Source organism: Notamacropus eugenii, chromosome 6, assembly GCF_028372415.1.
Source record: "Notamacropus eugenii isolate mMacEug1 chromosome 6, mMacEug1.pri_v2, whole genome shotgun sequence".
Classification (NCBI taxonomy): Eukaryota; Metazoa; Chordata; class Mammalia; order Diprotodontia; family Macropodidae; genus Notamacropus; species Notamacropus eugenii.
This window is the reverse complement of record NC_092877.1, coordinates 89,937,427-89,943,426: the sequence shown is the minus strand read 5'-3', so window position 1 is coordinate 89,943,426 and position 6,000 is coordinate 89,937,427. Positions and strand designations below refer to the sequence as shown.

Below are 6,000 nucleotides of genomic sequence, written 5' to 3'. Positions count from 1 at the left end.
GCCAGATTAGTTTAGAGATCAAAAAAGGGTGTTTCCCTCTACCTTTCAAACCACCAGTGAATAAATGATCCAGGCTTTAACCCTTGGAACTTGTGTAGCATTGGGTTTAGATCTCCTTTATGAACTTATCAGAGATCATTTTATATTGTATGTATTTATCTGTTGTATCCTTTCCTTTTCTACCACCGAAACCATCACCAACAATCACCACAGCTAGGCTTCAGGGTTATAAAGTTAATAGTCAGGACTGGAATCAAACTGCCTTGGTTTCTGCTCTATCCCTTTATTATTCAACAATAGCCAAATAGTCAAGTAAATACTGTATATAGAACCTTGTACTAGTCACTAGTGGAGATACAAAACCATTTAAGGATGAATCTCTACCCTCATAGAACTTGAGATTGACTTCTGATGCAGTTCTAATTCCTTGGGGATATTTGGTATGTCTTTCTAGACTTGTAACTCTAGCAATAAGTCAGATTTAGATAGCATTTCAAATTAATAAAATACTTTCCTCACAATGATCTCATGTGTAGATGGTATAAGCATTATTACTCCAGCTTACAGGTGGGGAAACTAGTTCCTGGAGTATTTCACTTACCTTTGATCACATGACTGGCAATTATCAGAGCTAGAGTTTAAATGCATATCTTACCATTATAGAATTGCGTTATATAATTATATAATATAAATACTTACATTTCCATTATGCAATTTGACCTCTTAGAACCTCTCAAAAGAATTATAAATAGTCAACATTTTTCTAACTTAAAAATAAAGCACATTTCTTCAGTTATTGATCTGTAAATATTCATTAAGCATCAACTATTTCCAAGGGACCCAGTGAAGGATAAGAAATATTCACTGCTCTCTAGGACCTCACAACCTGTATGTTAAGGGAAATGAAACACATAAAGAAATGACTAAAATTGACCATAGTGCAATAGATATTCAAGGAAAAGGTTCAGTATAGTGTGGGCTGGAGAAGTCAGAGATGCACAATAGAGCACATGGTGACCTTGAAGTACTTGGCAGTCAGGTGGGATTTTACTAGATCAAGCAGAGAAGGGAGAACAATTTAGGCAGGGATATGTGTATGGGGGAAACATAAATAGAGGTTAATGGCAATGAGCACTAAAATTATGATGAGCAGTTCTAGCACTTGGAACAAAATCAAAGGGCATCCTAAAATCGATTTTTGACTATGTGATACCTAAAAATCTCAGAATAGGAAGCCCATGGAGGAAGATAGTGCCAGTCTGGGGAAACAGTCACCTAAGGAGTGATGGTGTATGGATATGAAGAAGCATACCATCTAGGTGCATTCTATTTTTACTACTTTTTGTACCCTGGTTCAAAACTTAGCTGTTTCAACCTGCTGAAGGAATACCCCTGCTGTCAGCACCTTCTAAATTTCTGTACCCTGAGTCAAAGTGCCAGCTGCCTTGCCCTAGTCACAGTTCTGAAGAGCATGGCATTTTGGGATGAGAAGAGTAAAACAGTTCTTTAAAAACATAAACACTCATGCTATGACCTAGAAAATAAAAGTTATTTTTCCTCCCGGCATAGTCTCATGTACCAACCTTTGTTTATTTTTGTAGAGTTCCTCCAATTTCTGTTTTCCTTTCAATTCTTTTCAGAACTATTCTTCCTTTGTCCTTGTAGCTAGACTCCTTTCACCCTTTCCTCCTCCCATATCTCCCCTCTCACCCCTTTTCTCTGCTAGAATATCTTCGCTTAGGATTTTGCTCCTAGAGGATAACAAAATTATGAGAAAATACAGGACTAATTATTTTTAAATGCTCTGATTCTTGGTATTTCCCTGCACCCCAGCCAAATCTTTCTTATTAGGCCTGTTGTTATAGCCTTGAATATTACCTGGAAAGGTAAATATTGACCTTGGAGGTAATTATATTCTTTCCTATTAAAAGACTTTTAGTCTTTAGCCATCCCCTCTGCAACAGAACGGCCCCCCTTCTTTTCAGAAGCATTTACATTTATGGCACTTGAAAAAGTCATAATGACACTGTAGCCTAAATATGGAGTTTTAGACAGACACCCTGACTCACACTTTCCAAATGAAGGCAGGCTTGTTATCTTTGTTTACTGCGATTGTTTGACTTTGGATTTTATGTTCTCTTTTCATTATCTTCTGTTTCTTTCACAGGATATTGCCAAAAAACACTGGGTGCACTGACTTTATTCCTAATAGCTAACCTCTGCTTTAAAATAGAAATAAGCTTCAAACATTATTTTTGTACGATCTGAATCTTCCCATTGGACAATATACATCATTTATGTAAATGAGGAAAGACTTTTTTAAAGAGGAGCAGGAAAGAGCATTTGATGCTTTAAAAATAAGTATTTGAACTAGACTCAAGAGGTTCTGCTAGCAAATCCCAGTAAGACAAAACAGAGGGAGTAGATAGGCTGCAAACTGTCTGGCTTTGTAGAAATTCATTTGTCCACTGGGTGACACTGTTGATCCATCTACTCATAGAATGTGTGGTGTCTTGGGCAGTAGAAATTTTTAAGATTGCTGAAAACAGTATGTATTTTCTTTACCTAATGAAAATTCCTGCATAGGAAAGGGCTTATTCCGGCAATTCTAAACTTGAAAAATGGATCTTTCTACCATTAGGAGCCTTATAAATGAGATAATTCCTAATAGGTCAGTTCTTGTGCCATCCACAGACTGGGTGAAGACCGATGTCATAGGCAATTTCAAGTCTTTATCATTAGGTTTGAAAGTCATCTCTTTTCATAACAATAACAACTCACATTTACATAACACTTCAAGGTTTACAAAGCACTTTCTTCATGACAGCTTTGAGAGATGGCTGAGTGGAGGAAATAACGCATGAATTGGCCTCAAGAGTCCTAGGTTTGAATATCTGTTCTGAAAAGTTAGTTTCCAGCTCTATGATTATAGAAAGATAATTTATTTTCTCTGAGGTTGAGTTTCCTCTGTAAACATGGCTCATAATATTTAAGATAATTACTTCATAAGACTAGTGAAGAAATTATTTTGGAAAGCTAAAAGAATTAAGAATAGGGACCAAACCATGTGATTTCATTGTTAAAGGGAACCCCTTCCTCTATCCATGCAGGTGTCCAGAGCATAGATTTAGACCTGTAAGAAACCTCAGAGGTTATGTTCTCTATAATCTGTAACCTTACAGATTTGCCTAGAGCTCTGAGAGGCCAAAGGTCGCACATCCAGTAAGTAGCTCTCTGAGGTTTTCCTGGTTCCAAGACTGACTTTCTATACTTAATACCCTACTAAGTAATGTTAAATGTACTATCTAAATATATGAATTATTATTTGTTCTAGTGCAAGCATTTGAAAGAAGAAACTGAGGACCAGAGAGGTTTTGTGTTTTGGTATGTTTCTAAAATGAAAATGAAGCTGGTATCCTTTATTCTGAACACAGAGGTACATGGGTTTCTTGGAAACCAAGGTGGCATCCCCGTTTGCCAAGTCTGGATTTGTTGTGAAGAAAACATACACACACTATGCATATACTAAAAATATGGGCCAGTAAATGGATAACTTCTCAGATGCTACCATTTGTCTTTTTAATGAAGAAAGCTTCAATTACAAGGTAACATGTTTATCAATATTTATTTTCTAACTTATTTTTATAGATTCTTTTATTGCAAGGCAGTTACTCAAATGTCTTTTCAAATCCTACAACAGCTGATGCCTCTCAAAGGAAATGTATTTAATACAGCCAGTCTTTTGAAATTTGGTTTTTTTTTTTTCAGCTCTTCCTTTGTTTTCCACACTTTTTTAAAAAGTTGCTTTATTTTTTCTAACTTTATTCTTTTTCTTTGAACATTTTCTTCTACTCTAGGGCCTAAATCACCCCAAAAATGAAACAGGGGAAAATACTAACTAATAAAATCCAAAGATGACAGAGGTTTTTAAAAAAAAAAACAACTAAAAATAAGAAAGAACTTGGTCTTGAGAAAGCCTTATATTGTCAAGGTCAATTAACTGGTACATAAGCAGGCTGTAAGTTTCAAGTGTGTGCCTTCTTGTAGAGAGAATACATAACTTTCTTTTTTCTTCATTGTCAATCAGGGGACCATTAGTCTTCAGATCAAGTAGCCTTCTTGATCTCAGCTGCTTGTTGTATTGCGGTAGAAATAATCTCCAAGGTAACCAAGGTCCAAAATTCATAATGTTTTATAAACTCAAGTGTGTATCTTCAATCCATTGAGAAGCAAATCAGTAATATCATCACCTTGGAAAACATGGGTTGTTAGCTTTCTAAGTTTAGACAAATGCACTAATGTTCCAAGATGGCGCTCCTCTTTACTGCTGTACAAGAGCTTCGTGGCTGTCTTTCCTCTATTTCTCTGAATTTTTTTTCTCCCTCAAACACACTATGATAGAAAGGTGTGGGTCAAATCTAATTCAATTTAGCAAGTATTTGTTGTTAGGGATTTTTAGGGATACAAAGACAGTTCCTAACTTTTAGAATTGCTCTTCTCCCTAAATCTCGAGTACAGAAGTACCTCAGAGATATTACAGGTTCAATGTCAGATTGCAGCAGTAAAGCAAATATCACAGTAAAGTAAGTCACATGCAGTTTTTGATTTACTAATATATATAAGTTATTTTTATACTTTGCTAAAGTACATTAAGTGTGTAATAGCATTATTTCTAAAAAAAAAAAAACCCAAAACAATGGAATCCCTTAGTTAAATAATACTTCATTGCTAAAAAATTGCTAAGCATCATCTGAATCTTCAGTTAGTCATAAACGTTTTGCCAGCGAAGGGTCTTGGTTTGAAGTTAATGGATGAGAACTGGTCAGGTTGTAATGGTTGCTGAAGGTTGGGGTGACTGGCAATTTCTTAAAATAAAGTAACAGTATAGTTTGCCCCATCAATTGATTTCCTTTCATTAAACACTTAGAGGCCATTGTAGGGTTACTAATTGGCCTAATTACAATATTGTTGTGTCTCAGGGAATAGGGAGGCCTAAGGCGAGGAGTGTCTGTGGGGTAGGGTAGTCAGAATACATATAACATTTATTGATTAAGTTTTCAGTCTTATAAAGGGGTGGCTCATTGCTCCCCAAAACAATTACAATAGTGACATCAAAGATAACTGATTGTTGGAGCAGATGTAATAATAATGAATAAGTTTGAAATACGGTGAGAATTCTCACAATTTAACACAGACGCTATGTGAGCAAATGTTGAGAAAAATGGCACTGATAGACTTGCTCCAGGAAGGATTACCACAAACCTTCAATCTGTAAAAAACACAATATCTGCAAAGTATAAAAAAGTGAAATGCAACAAAGCAAGATCTGCCTGTGCTGCCTTTCTAGAATAAAAGTGCTAAAACAGTTTAAAAGAGAAGAGATAACTTACGTTAGTTATCAATTTCCTCTTCTCACCCAACACCATATTTTACCCCCTTACCCTTTTACCCTATCACCCAGAGTCCATATGTTTAAACAGAATATCCTCTTATTTTGAATAAGTTAGTCAGTTCATCTTCCAAGAATGACTCAGATTTATAGTAATTAGCTTTTATTAAGTGTGTGTTATGTCCCAGGCATTGTGCCTGGAGGACACAAAGACCAAAATCTTTTATGACTAGGGCAGCTAAGTGGTGCAGTGGATAGAGCACCAGTGCAGGAGTCAGGAGGCCCTGAGTTCAAATCTCACTTTAGACACTTGACACTCTGTAGCTGTGTGACCTTGGGCAAGTCACTTCACTTAACCCCAATTGCCTCATCCTGGGTCATCTCCAGTCATCCTGATGGATATCTGGTCACTGGATTCAGGTGGCTCTGGAGGAGAAGTGAGGCTGGTGACCTGCACAGCCCTCCCTCACTCAAAACAAAGTCAATTTCAAGTCATGTCAGTTTCTCTGTTGACATGGTCTTCTTTGGCAATGAAGGACAAACACACATTTTAATGAAAAAGATAACATAGGCTAAGAGTTTAGATTTAGTGCTAGGACGGAACTAAAATG

The 6,000-nt window shown here is 36.4% G+C and overlaps 1 long non-coding RNA gene across 1 annotated transcript in view; it reads left to right on the top strand.

Annotated features, from left to right (window-relative positions):
- The first annotated feature begins 357 nt into the window (after positions 1-357).
- LOC140510474 (uncharacterized) overlaps positions 358-6,000 on the top strand; it is a 126,438-nt gene continuing 120,795 nt past the window's right edge. Inside the window, exons 1-2 of the long non-coding RNA XR_011969243.1 lie at positions 358-440; positions 3,335-3,605. This is a non-coding gene — a long non-coding RNA (uncharacterized lncRNA). The remainder of the gene's footprint in view (positions 441-3,334; positions 3,606-6,000) is intronic.